Below are 21,489 nucleotides of genomic sequence, written 5' to 3'. Positions count from 1 at the left end.
TGTATATACATCCTGCTACCATCCCGCTTTGAACCCTTCTGAAAGAATCGTGAGGGACATTGCGAAAACGTGAAGGTTATACTGCCATAAGTGACTCCAAAGCTGGGATGAGTACATCAAAGATTTTGAGGAGATACTGAATGAATTTCCACATGAAGCAACTGGCTTGGCACCCCGACAACTTTTGATGAATCAGCCACTGCAGTATAGTGTAAGGAAGAGTGTGGACTTCACTCTGATTCGACATACACACCATCAAGAAGCAATAACAGCTACTCTTAAGAATATTGTTCCGGAAGTAGAAAGGGAAGGAAAAATTAGAAGGAACCAGCACATGAATTGATGCTCTACATAGCAGATGAAGTCCTGGTAGGATCCAGAAAAAGATCAAAAGATAGTCACTATTTATATAAAAAATTCTTCTGTATATGCTGTGGGTCATAGCGAGTGAGAAGAACTGCACATGAGAATGCTCTGAGTTTGAAACATTAAAAAGCCACAATAAATAGGGAGTCATCACATCTCCTACATCTTAATATTTAAAGGATAAAAGTGGATTAAGGGAAGTGTTACATCGAGTTTGTGTTCTGCCATGAAAGAAAGCTAATTCGCAACAACGTGAAGTTGATCCAAGAGAAAAAATAATTGAAATTACATGGGATAAGTGAAGCTCATCCAGAGAAGTCAAGGAGATACGAATGGCGATGTGAAGAGTAGAAATGTTGGACTATTGTCAACGATAAGTGTGCAAGTAGAGAAATATGCATCGGAGATAAGTAAATTTGAGTGATGATGTTTATGAGATCTCGCAGATGCAAGGCAAGCTTCTGAGTTATAAAAATTGAGGCATGAGATTTATGGGGTTAATGCGTGCAAAGGATGCTGATTGGATTTTGTTTAGAGTAATATGCTGGTTTAAGTGAGTAATTTTCTACTAATAAAAATAAAATGTGACAATTTTACATACCCCCAGCTACTATTAATGTGATGTGAACTGTATAATTGTAAGCTATGTGACAAAGCTTAAGCCAGAATGAATAAAAAAGGAGAAACTTGTAGCAATACATTTGGAGATAGACAAAAATAGCGATGGATCATGTGGAGAGACAAAATAAAAATAAAAAGAGATAATGTAAAAAGGAAAGGTAAAATCAAAAGATGTTTATAGTTAACAACCGACAGAGTTGTAGAATAATAAAGTGTATGTTGTGAACAAATCATGTGAGTGCTATTGGTTACAGATGCATAGATCCACAATGATATAAGATGAAGGAGGACTCTTAATTTCCCAAGTACACAAATTGTCAGTCAACAAAAAAAATGAGTAAGAGGGGTAAGAATAGGTATTGCAGGTAGCTGCAATGGACTAGAGGTGATGGAATTGCAGCTGGCATGGGTACTAGAGAGAGAAAACCACCCAGCATTGGTGACACACCAACTCAATCCCATATGACATCAAATGAATGTAAATTTAAGAATGTAAACCAGAGGAATGAATGTGAAACTTGTAAATATGGAATTTAAGAGATTCAGCTTAACTTCACAATAATAATTTTGAATTTATGAGACAGAAGCATTTTTGTTTGCCCAAAAGGTAATTCTGAAGCAAGGAACCCTAAATGTAATGGATTAACTTTTGTGAAACCAACCAGTTTATTTTGTCAAAGAGTAATTTAAAACCAAGAAACATGGATTTTTTTGAGTTAATTTTACAAGTATGTGTAGTTATATGTTATTTCACTTTGTTAAACAGTAACAGAAATTCAGTGATATAGTTAGTGGGTCTGTAAGGGATTTGAAAGACAACAATCAGTATGCAAGTTGTGTGCTGTTGAATGAGAGAAATAATTTGTAATTGTTCTATGTAAATCATGTAACTATTTATGATGAGAGGCGATGCAATTCTCAGGAATGGCCTTAGAGAAATTGGAAATGGAGGATGGATGGCTTGGAATGGGGTTAGATGGGATCAGTTGGCATATGTCTGTCATTCTGGGTCACTGTTGACGACCACAGCCCAAGGGAATGAAACAGAAGGGTGCTGGCTCAGTGCAGGCTGGAAGAGGCCATCATTACACCATGGGTTCCCCCCTCCCCTCTCCAAACTGCTGTTGCCACCACAGGAGGTCAGAGACTGTAGCTCACACAAGCACATGTTGTGCAGAGGCCATGTCACTCACCACCACACTTTACGCTTTAACTAGGGGCACCTCACCTAGGCAACTGATTATGTTCTAAGGACTACTTGCCAAGTGAGATCACATGCCTTATTGGGAGATCATTTTATGCTGCATTTCACTACTATGAGCTAAGGAACTTATAACTATGTGTTATGCAAATGCCCAATCATGTGTCACTTCAAGACTGGTCACTAATTCTTCAGCAAAACTGAACATCAGTTATAAGACAATCTATGATGTGTTGATCAGTTGCCAATACAAACATTATACATCCAGCCATGAACTGAATAGAGACATGAACTTGTAGAACAATTTAGTCATTTTTTGTTCCCGAGAATATGAACCATGAACAACGAGTGTGCACATGATAAACTTTAAGACTGGTAGACAATGAATGGTACCACATTGAAGTTAGGCTACCTTGTTCCAAACCAAATCCCATTCATGAGGTTATGACAAAAAGCTGCATGAACAGTGATCACTGATCTAGTGCAACCTCTCGTATTTCAACAGTGTTAATACTCAATGTGACGATCTAGTATGCCTAGAAACAATGTAAAATTTTGTTTCTGTATTAGTGGATGTATTTTCAGAGACAATTCTAAACAATAATATTTTTTTAAAATGTATTGTGCGTGTAAGAATGGACTGAATTTGTAGATGAACTCCACTGAACATTGACAAAATGTACCAGACCTTCGAGCCGCTACTTCTGTCAAGTAGCTCCTCAGTTGCACCCTACATAACCTGTGCAAAAATACAACCCTGGATATACTGCTCTTTTGGAGGAGCCACCATAAAACCGAAAACACTATGTTACAGGGTCGTTTTTCAGAACAAACCACAACATAATGCAAATTCATAATATTCAAACTGTAGGATCATTCTTGATTTGCATAATTAATTGATATTAAATGTAAAAATGATCATTACTTGCAGTGGTATGAAAATGGACTCGCATGCTATTGGGAAGTAAGGAAATGTTTCGGAACCAAAGTGAGCAACTCAGCCACAGAACGAAACACTAGGATGGCCAGGTGTCCCACTGTGCTACTTCTGAGAAAGGACCACAAGATTTGACAGTCACCCAGTGGCCAAGGTTCAGCAAAGCCTCTTTGGATTGATGGAAATAAATGATTGTGAAAGTCTTCAGCTGTGATGTCCTTGTTCCTGTGCTCTGTATGTGAGACAACGAAATTACCAACAAAAATAGATCTTTTTTGGCACGTAACCTCTACCACTACATCTACATCCATACTCCGCAAGCCACCTGACGGTGTGTGGGTGAGGGTACCCTGAGTACCTCTATCGGTTCTCCCTTCTATTCCAGTCTCGTATTGTACGTGGAAAGAAGGATTGTCGGTATGCTTCTGTGTGGGCTCTAATCTCTATGATTTTATCCTCATCGTCTCTTCGCGAGATATACGTAGGAGGGAGCAATATACTGCTTGACTCTTCGGTGAAGGTATGTTCTCGAAACTTTAACAAAAGCCCGTATCCTCAGTGGGATACATAGCAAGGTACACTAACCTTACTTCATATAAATTACAATGTAAAAGTACCTAACTCTAAATGCACCTGATGCTTGCAGCATGCTGCCAACATATGTCAGACATTATTTCATAAAAAATCACACACATTTTTCTATACCTAAAGGGAATATACAGGGTGGTCCATTGATAGTGACTGGGCCAAATATCTCACGAAATAAGCATCAAACAAACAAAAAAACTACAAATAATGAAACTCGTCTAGTTTGAAGAGGGAAACCAGATGGCGCTATGGTTGGACGCTAGATGTCGCTGCCATAGGTCAAACGGATAACAACTGCGCATTTTTAAACAGGAACCCCGATTTTTTATTACATATTCTGTAGTACGTAAAGGAAGATGAATGTTTTAGTTGGACCACTTTTTTCGCTTTGTGATAGATGGCGCTGTAATAGTCACAAACGTATAAGTACGTGGTATCACGTAACGTTCCGCCGGTACGGACGGTATTTGCTTCGTGATACAATACCCATGTTAAAATGGATCGTTTACCAATTGCGGAAAAGGTCGATATCGTGTTGATGTATGGCTATTGTGATCAAAATGCCCAACAATCGTGTGCTATGTATGCTGCTCGGTACCCTGGACGAAAACATCCAAGTGTCAGGACCGTTCGCCAGATAGTTACGTCATTTAAGGAAACAGGAAGTGTCCAGCCACATGTGAAACGTCAACCACGACCTGCAACAAATCATGATGCCTAGGTAGGTGTTTTAGCTGCTGTCGCGGCTAATCCGCACATCAATAGCAGACAAATTGCGCGAGAATCGGGCATCTCAAAAATGTCGGTGTTGAGAATGCTACATCAACATCGATTGCACCCGTACCATATTTCTATGCATCAAAAATTGCATGGTGACGACTTTGAACGTCGTGTACAATTCTGCCAATGGGCACAAGAGAAATTACGTGACGATGACAGATTTTTTGTACGCGTTCTACTTAGCGACGAAGCGTCATTCACTAACAGCGGTAACGTAAACCGGCATAATATGCACTATCGGGTAACGGAAAATCCACGATGGCTGCGACAAGTGGAACATCAGCGACTTTGGCGGGTTAATGTATGGTGCGGCATTATGGGAGGAAGGATAATTGGCTCTCATTTTATCGATGGCAATCAAATGGTGCAATGTATGTTGATTTCCTACGTAATGTTCTACCAATGTTACTGCAAGATGTTTCACTGCATGGCAGAATGGTGATGTGCTTCCAGCATGATGGATGTCCGGCACATAGCTCGCGTGTGGTTGAAGCGGTGTTGAAGAGCATGACAGGTGGATTGGTCATCGAAGAACCATAACATGGCCCGCACGTTCACCGTATCTGACGTCCCCAGATTTCTTTCTGTGGGGAAAGTTGAAGGATATTTGCTATCTTGATCCACCGACAACACCTGACAACATGCGTCAGCGAATTTTCAATGCATGTGCGAACATTACGGAAGGCGAACTACTCGCTGTTGAGAGGAATTTCGTTACATGCATTGCCAAATGCACTGAGATTGACGGAATTCATTTTGAGCATTTATTGCATTAATGTGGTATTTACAGGTAATCACACTGTAACAGCATACGTTCTCAGAAATGGTAAGTTCACAAAGGTACATGTATCACATTGGAAAAACCGAAATAAAATGTTCAAACGTACCTACATCCTGCATTTTAATTTTAAAAAAACCTGCCTGTTAACAACTGTTCGTCGATAATTGAGAGCCATATGTTTGTGACTATTTCAGCGCCTTCTATCACAAAGCAAAAAAAAAAGTGGTCCAACTAAATCATTCATGTTTCTTTACATACTACATGAATACGTAATAAAAAATGGGGGTCCTAATTAGAAAATACACAATTGATATCCGTTTGACCTATGGCAGCGCCATCTAGCAGGCCAACCATACCGCCATCTGGTTTCCCACTTAGGGCTAGACAAGTTTCATTCTTTGTAGTTTTTTCGTTCGACGCTTATTTCGTGAGATATAAGGCCCAGTCACGATCAATAGACCACCCTGTGTGTATATTATATGTATGTATGTATGTGTGTGTGTGTGTGTGTGTGTGTGTGTGTGTGTGTGTGTGTGTGTGTGTGTGTGTGTGTGTGTGTGTGTGTCATTTTTATTTCTTATATATGTTATATGTATTTAAGTATCATATTCGAATGCAATATTGTGTAAAAATTTCAAAGCAATCAGTGAAGAACTATGGGAGATATATGATTCTGAACGAAAGAACACCAAAAATTTACATTTTTGTTTACACATATTGATTGCGAAATATGCCTATTTTTGTTGTTTTAGGCAATACAATAAAATCAGCTACCTGTATAATTAAAATTGTGCATGTTCTACATTTTATGCACTTATTCCCCCTAAGTAAATACAAAGACAAACAATATAAAATAACGCTGTACATCGCACTGTCTGCAGGCATTTACCATGTGGAATAGGTATTGTATCAGTTCATAATACGGAAAGGTGAAACAGTTCTTTAAAACAGAAAAATATGTAATTTTCATGCTGTACCATTATTCATAATCACATCCATTTGATAAGTACACTTTCTCCTTAGACATTTGATAATACGTTCTGGTAAAATGTCCTTCTATGTGGATGTGTACAACTGTAGATGTTTGATATTTTCTGCAGATAATCGTATAGGTGTCATGTGAATGGACTGATAGTCATGATTCAACAAAATGTTGGATTTAATTTGTTGAATGCCTTTTATGAACTGAAGGAAAATTTATAGTCATAGTTATGAGATGAATTATGCCTATGTTGCAACCATTTTAACTCTACCCAAAGAACTGACTCTTCCACAAACTTTTGTTTTTTATTAAGATGACATCGACAACGTAGTACACTGAAAATGAGAAAATCTTTATGCTCAAATTAAACTACACTTATCACCGGTTTTCTAAGAACTAATGTTATCAAATTAGCCCAGACCCTAGGGGTATCCACTTTTGCAGTTGTATTATTTTTTATTTTTTCGACAGCTGCATAAATGTAGTCAGCCTTTATGTGGGTGTGACCAAGTTCAAGGAATTTATGATTAATGACCTCTAATTTACTACCACTGTGTTTTAGTTCATGAAATTTATTTATAACCATGACTATGAAATTAATATTCCTCTTATGGTAGTTGCAGAAGTTACTAAACATAATGATCTCATCGCCATCTTCAGAATATGCTTGTGAATACAAAACGCTATTTCTTTCCGTATGTGGCGAGCAATAGTTTCATCTGGCATTAACACTGAGTGTGTTTATGGTGATTGGTTAAAAATTACACAGTTAAACTAAGAGTCCACAGTGATCATTTATAGAAAGCTATAACTTTACATAATAGAGATTTGGGTAAACACTTTTGCAAAGCCAATCACAGGAAATAAATTCTTACATTTTTCCTACTTTTCTCTTAGTCGATTTTCTTCTGCTCATAATTAAATTTTGCTATACTTAAATGAACGCTTTTCTCTTCTTCTATTTTAGTTTCTTATTCTACATTATTAACTTTGACTATTACAGCAGTGAAAACCATGGAAGATCTTTCATCAATGTACCTTTTGGTTATTGTTCCATGAAGTACGTTTGTGTTTATGACATGACATTGGTTTTCCAGAAGCCCTGGTCTGTAGGAATAATTAAAGCCTGATTTTGTTTATTCTCACATGTTAAACAAATTGGTCATTTTATAGTCGATTACATAACTTGCCTCAAATTCATGAAAATCTAACATTGATTATTCTTCCATTAACCCACAGAAATATCATTTATCTTTCGTCATTTTAAAAATAAAAGTGCTGAAAGAAAATTCTTTCTCATTCTAAAGTTTAGTAGTTAAATGCTAATGTTGATGACAGTTGGGGGTGGGGGGGGTGGAAGAAGGGGTACCAGTTAATATGCATTCAGGATTAATAGTCTCAGAAATCTTCTATAAGAATTCAGCAACTCCTTGATGTGATGAAATACCTGTCCATATAATATTTTGATATAGAATTGTCAGACTTCATATATTGTAAGGGATTTCCTGTATTTGAGGTTTAACAAAATTATTCCTTAAGGACCTCCTAAGGGAGGCTAAAATTTATTATTTAATTTTTTGCACTCCATGTCATTTATCTAGTTCATGAAACTCAACTGTCAAAATTACATCAATGTTAACCCTACACATATAGGTATTGAAGTATGAATTTATCTTATAATGTGTTTGTCGAAATCACAGCATGAATGTCACATTATTTATTTAGTATCACATTATACATTTTAGTTAAAGTTGCATTATTTAAAGGAATTAGTTGATCAGTTAGGTGATATGGGCAATGCGACTTTAATTCAATGCTTTTTTTCATGAAATATCCAACTGTTTTTCATGCTATGTCACAGCTGGCATTGTCACAAGGAAAAACGGTGTGACGTTTTTGGTTGTGTTTTCTGATTTCATCAATAACCTCCTCTAAAGCAATGATCATGAGATATCCAGTATAACTAAGGAACCAAATAATTATTTTCTTTGACATGCTTTGTGAATGAATCACTTTTGTTGTACATCTTAAAACAGCCAAGTAATTGACTGCTGACTAGTTTTGACAATTCAGACTTTGTGCCAGACCAGGACTCAAATCCTGATTTGCCACTTTATATGAGTGGTCGTCTTAAGCACTTTGGCTATCTGAACGGACTTCCTGTCCAGCCCAAATTCTCAACTTGTTGCACCTATTTCTTGTCCACTATCCTCATTGTTCACAGAATTTAGGATGATGCACACAAGAGATAGGACCTAGGGTGCATCCAAACAGAAGAGGTTAAAAATGCTGTAAAGGCCTGCCTATATGTTACTATTAAATGTGTGGTGTCTGTTCTTTTGCGCACGTCTGGAAGAATAGACACAACATATATAATAGTAACATCCAATCTGCTTTCATGTGCGGACATATTATACTGACTTTACTCTTCCTCTGTCAAATTTTGAGACATTCCTCACACCAGTTGTAATGACACGAGCATGTTTTTGAACTCTAGTCAGATTGTACAGATTCTATGAGGACCAGATCTTTTTAAAAACTAAATATTCATGCAAATTCAAATGTAGGCCTGCTGCAATCTTTACTCTTTAGTATGCATAAGAATGCCTCTGACAGCAAGTCACTTGACAATACTCCTCAGTCAAGCTACATACAGCATCGAAGGTTTTTGGAACAGCAGATTTTGATCGACCTATAGGAAGTTTTTCGCTGCCAGGAACACCGCCACAATGAAATTCTGCAGCCAACTATAAACTTCGTTTAATATTTCAGTTTTTATATAAAATAATGTTAATGGTCCTACACATGCACCAGTTAATTGGTGGGCCGATTTGATGGCAGCATCGACGCAGCCTGATCAACAGCATGCAGCCATCACAGCGCCATCTTGTTCGTATCGGTCGCTGCTTGTCGTTTGCGTTAGGTCAATGAGGTTATATTGCTTGAGCTGCCACTTAATAGAAAGGCACCTGTAAATGATCAAACAACTTAACAATCTTCACAAATTTTGTCAATGATTTAGCTGTATGTAGCTTTGTTTGGAACGTTTGTCAGCAGAGGAAGTGTCGTGTTTGAGAGAAATTTTGATAGTTGGCTGATTTAACAAGATGGGAGACGTTGTTTGGGTTGATCTTTAGCAAGACAGAGATTTTATTACAGTTCATTTCACCGTATCGTTGGTTTCCACAACTGCAGCAACTAAGATCAAGGATAAAAACAAAGGAACACTGGCAGTTACCAAAATGGTAAAAGTTTTTTGTCTCTCCCAGCATATATTACACAGGAAAACCTTTAGAAGAAAATGGATATACTTCACACTACATGGTGGTGGAAATGCAACAAAATTTAAAAAAACCGGTGCTCTGTGATTCTTCCATGGACAATATACATGTTCTCACATTGTAGTATTTTAATGAACTTTCATCATCTTTTCGTGCATATATTTGTCTCTCAGTTTTCAACTACACCCTTGATCAGTGTCTTGTTTTCTTTTTCTTGTTTATACATAGTGTTATAGTTAGTGCAAGAAATGCTTTGACTGTGTTGGTAGCCATTCACATTAATGTCAATATACATAGCGACAACAGCCTGAAAAAGAAACTAAATTTGACAAACTTTGTTGGTAACTCTATGACTTGTTTGATAAACCGATGGTTAGGAAACAGCAAATTCCACAAACAAAACTGATCGTTACCAGGGGCCTTTACAGAGAGCAAAAACTTGGACTTGTCTTGAGTATCTTAGAAATGTCAAGGCCTGAAATGGTGAGAGAAAACTCGGAGGATAAGAAATAGCTTCCTAAAGTGAAGAAATTCACCCACACTTCGTTATTGAAAGAACTAGAATCCAACCATATCTGAAGTTATTTACGAATGGACGAGAAATACCTTTCTGAGTTGCTAAAGCTCCTCACGTTAGTCATATTCCCAGCTACAGTGACAGAAGACAGATTTGTCGACAGCAAGGTTGGCGCATGAAATAGGGGGGGGGGGGGGGCGATGAGGAAGAGAGCTGGTCGTATCCAACTGAACTCCCAATGAGGAAAATTGGCCTATCGGTTGGGTTACGGTGTTAGATCGGTTACTGCTGCTACAATGCCAGGTTATCAACATTTAGGTGACTTCGAACGTGGTGTTATAGTCGACGCACGAGCGACGGAACACAGCATCTCCGAGGTAGCGATGAAGTGGAGATTTTCCAGTACAACCATTTCATGAATGTACTGTGAACATCAGGAATCCAATAAAACATCAAATCTCTGACATCGCCGCGGCCAGTAAAAGATCTTGCAAGAATGCGACCAATGACAACTGAAGAGAAGCGTTAACTTGAGAGAAGCACAACCTATCCGAAAATTGCTGCAGATTTCAGTGCTGGCCCATCAACAAGTGCCTGTGTGCGAATCATCCACCGAAACATCCTCACTATGGCTTTTCGGAGCCGAAGGTCCACTCATGTACCCTTGATGACTGCACAACACAAAGCTTTATGCCTCGCCTGGCCCACAAATACCGACAATGGACTGTTGATGACTGGAAACATGTTGCCTGGTCGTACGAGTCTTGTTTCAAATTGTATTGAGGGGATAGACGTAAATGGGTGTGGAGAAAACCTCATGAATCCATGGACCCTGCATGTGGCCAGGTGACTGGCGAAGCTGGTGGAAACTCTGTGGGGCATGTGCAATTGGAGTGATCTGGGACCCCTGATATGTCTAGATGCGACTCTGACAGGTGAAACATACATAAGATCCTGTCTGATCACCTGCCTCCATTCATGTCCATTGTTCTTTCCAACGAAATTGGGCAGTACCAGCAGGACAATGCGAACCCCACATGCCCAAAATTGCTACAGAGTGGCACCAGAAACACTCTTCTGTGTTTAAACACTTTCGCTGGCGGCCAAACTCCCCAGATATGAACATCATTGAGTGTGTCTGGGATGCCTTGCAACGTGTTTCTCAAAAAGATCTCCACACCCTCGTACTCTTACGGATTTATGGACAGCCCTGCATGATTTGTGATGTCAGTTCCCTCCAGAACTACTTCAGACATTAGTTGAGTCCTTGCCACATCATATTGCGGCACTTATGTGTCTCATGAGGGCTTTACTACATATTAGGCAGGTGTACCTTTTACTTTGACTCTTCAGTGTATTTTAAAACAAGATCGCAATAGTTTCTAGCGGTTGTTTATAGAACCTTAAAAAGCAACCCTTGTACCAACCACATATATTCAATCTATTAATATTTTATTGTAAGTATATTCCTAATTGTATATAGTGCTGTATTATAAAATAGACGCATTCTGTGCAGTAATTATTGGTGAATGGTTCAGATGTGGTAATAAATGTTAACAGTAAATGGCAAAGTACCATCCCCTTTAATTTTATAAACATATGTAGTTAAAGCAAGGAATGTTGGTAAAGTTATAATCCGTTCGTCCACTGACGATAATATCTTCATATATACTCCACTAGCCACCAAGCTGTGTGTGGCGGAGGGCACTATTTGCACCAGTCATATTCCCCACACCTCCTCTGTTCCACTCGCGGATCATGAGAGGGAAAAAGGCTGTCTGAACGCCTCTGTACGAGCTCTAATTTCCATTATTTTTCAGTGGAGATCATTGCGCGATTTGAAAGTTGGTGGTAATAATATATACTCTACATCCTTGGTGAAGATCGGATTTTGGAATTTAGTGAGCAGCTCCTTCCGTTTAGCGCGTCATCTAACAGCAAGTGTGTCTCACTTCAAACTTTCTATGAGATTTGTAACGCTCTCGCGGTGGCTAAATGTGCCGGTCACGAATCTTTCCGCTCTTCTTTGGACCTTCTCAATCTCTTGAATCAGACCCGGCTGGTAATGGTCCCATACAGATGAACAATTCTCTAAGACTGCACAAACTAAAGTATTGTAAACAATTTCCTATATTGAACTACTGCATCGCTTCAGGATTCTACCAATAAACCACACGCTATAGATCGCCTTACCAGTTTCTTGTGTAATCTCGTTGAGATCATTTCGAACAGTCACACCCAGATACTTGACGGATGTTACCGCATCCAAAGACTGGGCATTTATTTTGTACTCGTACATTAATTGGGATTTTCGCTCTGTTATATGCAGTAGGTTATACTTACTAATATTGAGAGATAACTGCCAATCATTACACCACACATTTATTTTCTGTAAATCTTCATTGACTTGTTCACAACTTTCATGTGATACTAATTTCCTGTAGACTATAGTATCATCGACAGTCTAATGCCGCTGTCAATACCGTCAACCAGATCGTTTATGTAAATCGTGAAAAGCAGCGGACCTATTACGCTGCCCTGGGGTACACCTGATGATACGCTTGTTTCTATTGAAGTCTCCCCATTCAGGACGACATACTGCTCTCCGTCTGACATCTGCAGATGAGCTTTACAGAGTCTAGAAAGGTCATTACGTCTGAACACAAAATATGTTCCATGACTCTACAACAATTCGATGTCAGTAAATTTGGCCGGTTATTATGTGCATCCGATTTTCTACCCTTTTTATAGATTGCTGTGACCTTGGCCTTCTTCCAGTCCCGTGGAACTTTCCACTGTTCCAGTAATCTCTGATAGATGATGGATAAGAATGATGCTGTATTTGTAGCATAGTCAATCTTATGGGGATACCGTCTGGGCCTGATGCCCTCCTGGCGTCTAAGGATCTCGACTGTTTTACAATCCCAGATACACTGAACACTATGTCAGCCATCCTTGCATTTGTTCGATAACTGAAAGGGGGGATGTTGCTGCAGTCCTCTAGTGTAAACGAGTTTTTGAAATCTAGGTTTAGAATTTCGGCCTTCTGTTTATCTTTATCCATTACATTACACGTACTGTCAGCAAGAGGAGGTACTGAATTATTTGTAGCGTTCCTATATCTTATGTACAACCAAATTTTTTGGGGGTAATTTTTAGAATTTGCAGATAAAATATTGCTTTCAAATTCGTTAAAAGAATCTCTCATTGACCTTTTGACAGCTGTTTTCATTTCGCATAATTACTGTTTTTTTAGCGGGGCAGTGACTACATTTAAAACGACTGTGCAAAATTCTCTGATTTCTCAGCAACTTCTTAATATGTTTGTTGAACCAGGGTAGATCCTTTCCCTCCCATATACTTTTTGCTAGGCACATATTTCTCTAGCTCGTGGTGGACAATACCTTTAAATTCGGACCAGAGATGTTCAATATCATTGTGTCCCACAGTGAATGCTTGGAGCTGACTATGAAGATATTCATTAATGACACTTTTATTTGCTCTACCGAACAAGAAAACTCTACGCTGTTTCTTTTTTTTTTTTTTTTTTTTTTTTTTGCAACTTCCACTGACATAGAAGCCACAACGACATTATGGTCGCTAATACCTTCTTCTAGAGTAACTTCCTCAAAAAGATCAGGTCTATTTGTCACCAAGATATCTAATATGTTCCCATCTCGAGTTGGTTTTCTAAACAATTGCTCAAAGTTGTATTTTGAGAGCGCTCCTAGAATAACTTCACACTAGTCTTTGCTTCTACACCTCTGTGATAAACGTGTATTTTTCCCAGTCAATGGACGACAGATTAAAGTCTCCACCTATAACTAACAGATAATTTGGATATTTATTTCCTATGTGCTCAAGACTTTCCCAGAAACGTTCTGCAACGTTTGTTGCTGACGCTGGTGGTCTATAAAAACATCCTAATACAATGGGTACTCCTTGTCTGATTGACAGCTTTATCCAGACTTTTGCAGTCCGACTCAGTGGCGATCTCAACTGTGTTTAAACAGCTTTTAACTTCAATGAACACACTATCTCCCATAGCATCAGTCGTATCCTTCCTCAACATTGTCCAATCCAAGTTCAAAATTTCATTGCTATTTACGTCTGGTTTAACCAGCTTTCGGTACCTAATACAATATTGGCATTCCTACTGTTTATTTCAGAGAGTAACTCGGGGATCTTGCCACAGACACTTCTACAACTTATTATCCATCTAGCTAATAAGTGATTTACTATAAGAAACTTAAGGAAACCTAGTGCCATACAAGGTTAACAGTTATACTCTAGTTGGCAGAAAGGACATTCAACAATGAAAACAATAAAAATGTATGGTAGAAGCTAGATCTGGTCCTTATTTGCCTGCTAGGGGCTATCTAGTGAATACTAAAGAAAAAAACAGTGACCTACAGTAAACTGCTAAGGGCTATCTAGTGAATACTATTAAAGAATTAAACAGTAACCTAAGGTAAGCTACAGCTACGGATTATCCCCATACAGTAAATATCTCTGGAGTGAGCATTGCGTTCTGCGCATGTTGTCAACATTAAACCAGGACTGTCACGTGTTTTCGATACTTCGCTGTGCGTGTGTGCTTTCTACAACGTTTGAAGTTTATAATGTCAAGAGTTTTTGTTGTGTTTCACCTTTTGTTGATAATGTAATAACGATGGTGAATTACTGTTGTTGCTACAGATGCAAAGAAAAATATGTGAAAGGATGGATAGTAACTTTTTATGGGTACATACCATGTAGCTCTAATTATAGTTATTATATTAGTAAGAGAAACTGTATATGTTTAAAAATTTCGATACGCATTATAGTTAAGGCTTGATTCTGTAGACCTATTTTTCTACGATTTTATGACTACAAAAGCTTACGAATAATTGCTTCCTCTCGTAAATTTGCTATTGGAATAGGAAAGGGAATGGTTAGTTGTTTCAGCAAATACTATCATCCATGTATTTATCAGTGACTTGTCGATTATGTATATAGATTACTCGGTGTACTATTTATTTAATAAACTGGGAGCAAGCACGTGTAATGCGTTAAATAAATACTTCAAAGTGTCACCAGCAAGATAAATTGTGCTTTAGGTCGCAAAAACGAGAAAATAAATACGCAGAAATAGCAGAAAAAAGGACGAATTAGCAGGGATATAATAGCTAATGTGAGGCAAATTCTGTGTTTTTTGGACACTTGCAAAAGTACTAGCGTACTGTCAAGTCGTTTTGCAAGACTATCACTGCAAAAATGTACGTTAGGCTCTGTAATAGTAAAACGTGCCGTATCATACCAAAACTACTAAAAATCGAGTGCATCTGAACTGTGACACCTATGGCAAAGAAGCAGGATGTAATATCACTTGCCCGTAAAAGTTAGGTAGTTGGTCTATTCCCGGTATCAAATGGATACTGTTAAAATGTCTGCGCAACATATATAAATGATCCACGACACGTACGAAAGGAATCCGGCTGTATTAGGGATGTAGTGACATTCTAAATATACAGGGCATTACGGACAAACACACGACGTCCCGAGAACACGTGACCAGGCCAGCAATGTATGTTGACAAAACAAAATCTGTTCTGCGCATGTGAATGCTCACTCCAGAGAAATTTACTCTATGATTATCCCTCGTATTGATAATGTAAACAAAGGTTTACGCGCAAGCGAAAGTGACCTAATAAAACTATCAAAGCTGCTACCTTCAATGTATCGAGTCTAAATGACACTAATAAACGTAAATACTGAGTATTTTACACTGACAGATGCAGGTACAAAACAAAACCTTTAGCTTAAAACGAGGGTTGAGAATGTAAAACACAAATACTATCTCTACTTTACAGGAACCAATGGGCTTACAGTACACGATCACTAAACTCCATGTGAGAGTTAGTGGGTGTGGCAAGGCTGCATCACGTGAAATCGATGCATTTATATGGCCCAGCTGCAGTGTTGTAGCTGTTCAAGGTGAGTTGAGTACCAGTATGGTTTTCCGTCAGTGGTGGTGTGCGTTCAGTTCTAAATATTTGAATTTCATTCCATAGATTCTGAAGTGAGCTTCGTGATTATCATTGCGAAGATGACTTCATCTAACACGGCGAAGACGAAGTCTGGGAAAATAGCAGTGCTGAAAGTTCAGTCATTTGAATGTGTACATACTACATATTTACTTTGAAAGGTAGAAGGCAATGTGGTAACTGCCAGAGCGGCAGATGCACTGCATGTCTCTGCAGTGACTGTGAATAGAATAAAAAAGATTCAGCTGCGCTCCGTTCTGCCTTGACATATGAGGAAGAGATTGTTGGCTTTGACGAAAATGCATACACCCGATACATATGTAATAGTGAAAGAAAGATCAGGATTATCTGACACTTAGCAAGTTGATAATTTTAATGTCGGAAAGTGATCTGTTCATAGGCAGAACGAGTCTTTCCACATATTTAAGGAAATTTGATTCAGACTGAAAAGGTTCTCATGGAGATGTTACCTTCATGGGGCACTAGCAGTGAATTCAGAAAATGCAATTGGGATTGATGAAACATGGGTTGACATATGCCATACATGATAGTTGCAAACAATACATGCTACTAAGCAGTGAGTGGAGGCAACTTACTATTGTTTATGCTGGCTCTATGAATTGGTGCTGTGTCTGATTCTATTTTTAATTAAAAATTGTTATTACCACCAGGAAAAGAATGCTGATATATTCAAAGACTGGTTGGTTATTCGATTTGTATTATATGTGAGTTTCTACATCTACATGGATACTCTGCAAATAACATTGAAGTACCTGGCAGAGGATTCATAGAACCACCTTCACAATAATTCTCTGTTATTTCAATCTTGTACAGCGCTCCCAAAAAACGAACACCTATATCTTTCGGCCTGAGCTCTGATTTCCTTTATTTTATTATGATGATCGTTTCTTCCTAGGTGGGTTGGCGTCAGTAAAATATTTTCGCAATCGGAGAAAAAAGATGGTGATTGCAATTTCCTGAGAAGATTCCGCCGCAACGAAAAACGTTTGTTTTAATGAGTTCACCCCAATTCCTGTATCATGTCAGTGACACTCTCTCCCCTATTTCTCGATAACACAAAACATGCTACTGTTCTTTGAACTTTCTCGATGTACTCCGTCAATCCTGTCTAGTAAGGATCTCACACTGTTGCAGCTAGCAGTATTCTATAAGAGGACAGACAAGCATAGTGTAGGCAATCTCTTTAGTATATCTGTTACATTTTCTAAGAGCCCTGCCAATAAAACGCAGTCTTTGGTTAGCCTTTCCCACAACATTTTGTACACGTTCCTTCCAATTTCAGTTGATCGTAATTGTAATTCCTAGGTATTTAGTTGGACTTACAGCCTTTAGATTTGACCAATTTATCGCGTAGCACTTACGTGGATGACCTCACACTTTTCTTTGTTTAGGGTCAATCACTAATTTGTGCACCATACAGATATTCTTTCTAAATCGTTTTCCAATTTGTTTTGATCCTCTGCTGAACTTACAAAAAAAGAAGAAAAAACGACAGCATCATCTGCAAATAACCTAAAACAGCTGCTCAGATTGTCTACTAAATCGTTTATATAAATAGAAACAGCAAGAGGCTTATACACTACCTTGGGGAACACCAGAAATCACTACTGTCTTACTCGATGACTTTTCGTCAATTACTGCGAACTGTGACATCTCTGACAGGAAATCACGAATCCAGGCACATTACTGAAACGATATTAAGCACACAATATCATTACATGCCGCCTGTGTGGAACAGTGTCAAAAACCTCCGGGGAATCTAGACATACTGACTCAATTTGAAATTCCTTGTCAATAGTACTCAATACTTCCTGTGAGCAAAGAACTAGTTGTTTTTCACAAGAATGTTGTTTCCTAATCCGTACTGACTGTGTGTCAATAGACCCTCTTCTTCGAGGTAATTCATAATGTACAAACACAACATATATTCCAAAATCCTGCTGCATATCGACGTTAATGATATATAGTGGGTTACTCCTACTACCTTTCTTGAATATTAGTGTTACCTGTGCAACTTTCCATTCTTTGGGTACGGATCTTTCATCGAGCGAACAGTTGTATATGATTGATAAGTGTGGAACTATTGTATCAGCATACTCTGAAAGGAACGTAACTGATATAGTCGGGACCGGAAGACTTGATTTTGTTATGTGATTTAAGTTGCTTCACTACTCCGCAGAGCAGCTGTTCTTGATTCGAATTCTAGAATATTTACTTCGTCTTCTTTGGTGAAGGAATTTCGCAAAGCTGCTTTGGCAGCACATTCGGCGATAGTATTCCCATTGCTATCACGCAAAGAAGGCGTTGATTGTGTCTTGCCGACAGCATACTTCATGTACGACCATAATGTGTTGGAATTTTGTGCCAGGTTTGGAGACAAAGTTTCTTCGTGAAAACTGTTATAAGCATGTCGCATTGAAGTCCACGCTAAATTTCGAGCCTCTGTAAAAGATCGCCAATCTTGGAGATTTTGCGTCCATTTAAATTTGGCATGTTGCTTAAGTACCATCAAATGGGGTGAAGGTGATCGCAGGAGCGACGTTGACCTAAAAGTTAAAAGAATGTTTAATAGCTATACATAGGTGATGACAAAAATATTTTATTTTAGTTATATTTACTGTTCGAAAATTCTTCTTCCGTACCAGTGGCTAAATGTACACTGTTCCGTACCCCTTTCTGAATACCAAACGCTTTCAAAACAACCGGTATTTTATAACTTTTTGAATGACCTAAAACTTTTATTCGTGTAACTGCCGTAAGACATCTCATGTTTCTAGGTCTTATGTACGTCGTGCACTGACCCTTCACATTGCGAATTAGAGCAATAACAAAAGTTAATCTGTTGTAATTATCTATTTAGTGACAAATAAAACTATACAAATTCTTTGTGGAATCGGGGTGAAGTTGGCCACCTGGAGTGAAGTTGAGCGTCTTTTCTCGGGCGGTTCTATTATGTACAAACATTAGTGAATGCTGCGAGAATCTGACCTAATGAATGCAGCAACAATATGTGACAGTGGATGAAGCAACAATTGTCTATAACAGTCTAAGGAGGTCCCTGACATGCTTCTAAGTGCAAAACACTTAACGGTTGCAGGCGAAGGCAGGAGCCGTCTAGAGAGATGTGACATTTACAAAAACGCGATAAGTTATTGTCTGAGGCTCGCCCAGCCCAGCTCACTGCACCTTTCAGACCTCGACTTAACGCCGATTCAATTAATGTGGTGGAGTGAGGAATTCGTTGTTGTTAGTCCCTGTATATTGAATTATGAATTTGTCACTTAAGTCGCAGTTCCATTTGTTACATTATAAAAGTGAGATCATAAGAGTTGTCACTACGAAAATTTCACGTGTTACGTCAGGTTAATTGAACAAATATATACTTGATGTCTCATAGAAATCAAGTGGACAAATAATTATTAACAAGGCTATGAAAATATATAAAATTCACAAAGGAATCTTGATAAACAGGACTCATGGTCATCGTGCTAATACCCAAGGTGGTTAGATGGGTTATAGTGCTAAAGAAGAAGAGGTTTTACTGATGGGATTTCTCGACTGTAGAAACTGATGATATCCACTTTCTGACATGAATCTTTGACATATAGCAAAGGCATTCCTTGATGATAACAAATCAGTCTCCAATCTCCATGGTGCTACTTCAATAATACTCCAGCAACCAGTGAAACACTATGAGGAGCAAGTTTTTACAAGCTGCCAGTGACATATAGATATTTCATTCGTTTCTAGAAACGAGTCTCATTTCGTGTGGCCTGTAATTGACGATATAGACACAATGTGGTTTCAAATTCTGTAAAAATATTGCCAAACCCAACAGTCCTAGTTGGAAGAAGTGCAGATTTTCCTTTTGATGTTGACATATCAGTGTTCAATGACAGTAAACATGTAGTTGTTAAAAATATAAATCATGCTCTCTCTCTCTCTCTCTCTCTCTCTCTCTCTCTCTCTCTCTCTCTCTCTCTTTCTATATGACAATTCCTATATCATGTATATGATAAAATGGATGATAATAAATCGAATTTTGTGTGTGTTCCTTTGGAATCTCATGTGCAAATTTATGATCACATTTTTTGTCCTTAAATTTTATTTGTATATTACTATGAAATTAGCAATAAAATTTAATTATTATTTGTCAGTTATGGGTAGAGTTTCAGAACAATTTGAAGTAACCCTGGAGTCATAAAAAAGTCATAAACAATCAATAATTATCAATCTGATTTGATCTATTATAAATGGTTATTTATATTATCACATAAAAGATAGTTGTCAAATTCACTTCAGATTAGAGTAAAGGTAATAAAGATGAAAAATTCTATTACTAAAGATTAATACCTATGTTCTGAAAGAAACACCAATACACTACTTTTATTGGCTTCTTAAATATTCAAGCTTAATTTCCAAAATCGGTAAATTTCACTCCATTGGACGGTACTGCTAGTATGTTTGTAATGGTGAATGTGCTGTATGCCATACCATTCGGTTACAGGTAAATAAATGTATTCCCCGCAATTATTAAGTAGTATATGATTTACGATTTTTTTTGTAACATCCGTTTCACAACAGCTAGCTGGAATTATGAGTTTAGCAGGTCATGGTAAATAGACGCAATGTACCGAATGCAATGCGCGTTGAGCCATTGATTTTATTCTGTTGTAATCAAACCGCGTCCCTGAGATTATCTGCGGATCATTTAATATTGCCTTGCGATCATTCTGAGCAAGCACAAATTACATATAATCTGGCCATTGGCTCCAAACTGTGAATCTGCTACTCTCGCTTCTGTCAGATACAGGACCCACAGAACTGATGCTGGTGATAAGTTACTACGGTTCATAAATGGTAAAAACGTCAGGAGCCAATTTTATTCTGAAATCGATGCATTATTTTTAGATGCGTATCAGATACAATAGAAGGAGAACAGGCGTAAGGTTCAATCTTTGAATTGTGTTTATTATTTACCTTATCAACATATGCGGTACCTGATTCCTTAGCACTGAATCTCAATCACAAAGTGACTATGTGTCCTTCCATTATATCTTTCTCATCTCAGTGCCAGTGAACGTGTCTATTCACCAGTTAAATCAAATACTATGCTGGCAGTTGAATTCTCATACCACTGCAAGGATGAGTGATATACAGATTAGGGTCTCTGGGACTTTTAGTCTATGATGCAGTTGTGAACAATTAGGTTCTAATTGTTACTGGGATCAACTGCTTAGGAGGCATTTGACAAAGTTTATGAAATCTAACAATTACAGTATGACAACTTTTTAAAAGAACTCACCCCATCCTACTTCTGCTTGTGTCGTCTTGGCATAAATCAATGGATATTTTGCCTTTTCTTGTTCTTTCAAATACTTACGATAT

General features: G+C 38.1%; 1 long non-coding RNA gene across 1 annotated transcript in view; it reads left to right on the top strand.

The window, feature by feature from the left end:
* The window catches only part of LOC126269762 (uncharacterized), a 64,341-nt gene extending 47,680 nt beyond the window's left edge, over positions 1 to 16,661 (top strand). The window contains exons 3-4 of the long non-coding RNA XR_007549137.1: positions 15,907 to 16,030; positions 16,108 to 16,661. This is a non-coding gene — a long non-coding RNA (uncharacterized LOC126269762). The remainder of the gene's footprint in view (positions 1 to 15,906; positions 16,031 to 16,107) is intronic.
* Positions 16,662 to 21,489: the final 4,828 nt, after the last annotated feature.

Source organism: Schistocerca gregaria, chromosome 1 (genome assembly GCF_023897955.1).
Source record: "Schistocerca gregaria isolate iqSchGreg1 chromosome 1, iqSchGreg1.2, whole genome shotgun sequence".
NCBI lineage: Eukaryota > Metazoa > Arthropoda > Insecta > Orthoptera > Acrididae > Schistocerca > Schistocerca gregaria.
Note: the sequence above shows the minus strand (reverse complement) of the source record. Positions and strands in the feature narration are given on the sequence as shown.